We start from the raw sequence: 1,071 nt of genomic DNA on the forward strand, positions 1-1,071 counted from the left end.
GCACCACCTCTCTGTTGCGCCCTCGGGGAAGACTGGGAAAGCTGAAGGTGCTCCTGTACCCAGTAGTCCACGTCCAGGCCTCTGTCCTGAAGACCTTCTCCAACCGTGCACAGTGAGATGTGTGCAGAAGTTCCTGGCGGCAGGTTTGTCTTCATTCCCCTCAGGGAAACTGGAGTTTCTAAGTACTCAATGAAATACTATATAGTGGTTAAAATGAATGAACCAGATAGGCTTGGTTAAACCCGACTCTATCTCAAAGACACAACGACCCACGAAAAAAGAGCAAGTTGTCACAAGATACAGACTGAATAATATCATTTATCTAAAATATTAAAACATCAAAACCAGTAGTATGCAAATTGTGGATGCACACGTGACAGGAAATGCATAAAGCCATGTGTGGTGGGGGGACCGGATGTGGTGGCCTTGCCTTATCTCTAACTTTCCATTTTTAAAGACGTGAGCTGCGGCCTGGTGGCCCGCCGCCCCGGCCTCGCAGGCCAGCTCTGCGCCTGGCCTCCCAGGGGTTCCCTGGGGACGCACACATTCTGCCCCTTCTTCAGCTGGTTTCGGTCGGGTTCCACTGCTAGCGACGGCTCACCTGCTTATACTCGCCTCTTTTCCTCCCTCCCCGCCAACTTCGCCCCCAGTTACTGGCACCCACTCGGCATTCACTCAACATCTCCAAGTGGACCTGCCAGGGAGGGCACGGAGGCGCTGCCGCCCCCGGGACGTCCCCCTCTAGGCGAGAAAGCCCTCAGCAGGGACGGAGACCCCACTCGGGGTACACGAGTGCTCCCCGCTCGGCTCGGCTTCCTCCTAAGTGACCGTCTGGCCCCCGCCAGGCCTGGCACCCAGGGGCTGCGGGGCTGGGGGCCCCCGGTGCGCAGCGGCACGGGGCGCCTCACAAAGCGCCCGCCCGCTCGCCTCCGCGGGGCGGCCGCCGCGGCCCCGGCCCCGCGGCCCCGCTGGTCACATGAACCCGGGGCTTTCTCTGGTGTGACGGCTCGCTCACATCCTTTGTGCGCGCAGGTTTTGAAAGCGAGCGACCCGGGTTCTGGGTGTGAGAGC

This window comes from Sciurus vulgaris (genome assembly GCF_902686455.1).
Source record: "Sciurus vulgaris genome assembly, chromosome: 8".
Classification (NCBI taxonomy): Eukaryota; Metazoa; Chordata; class Mammalia; order Rodentia; family Sciuridae; genus Sciurus; species Sciurus vulgaris.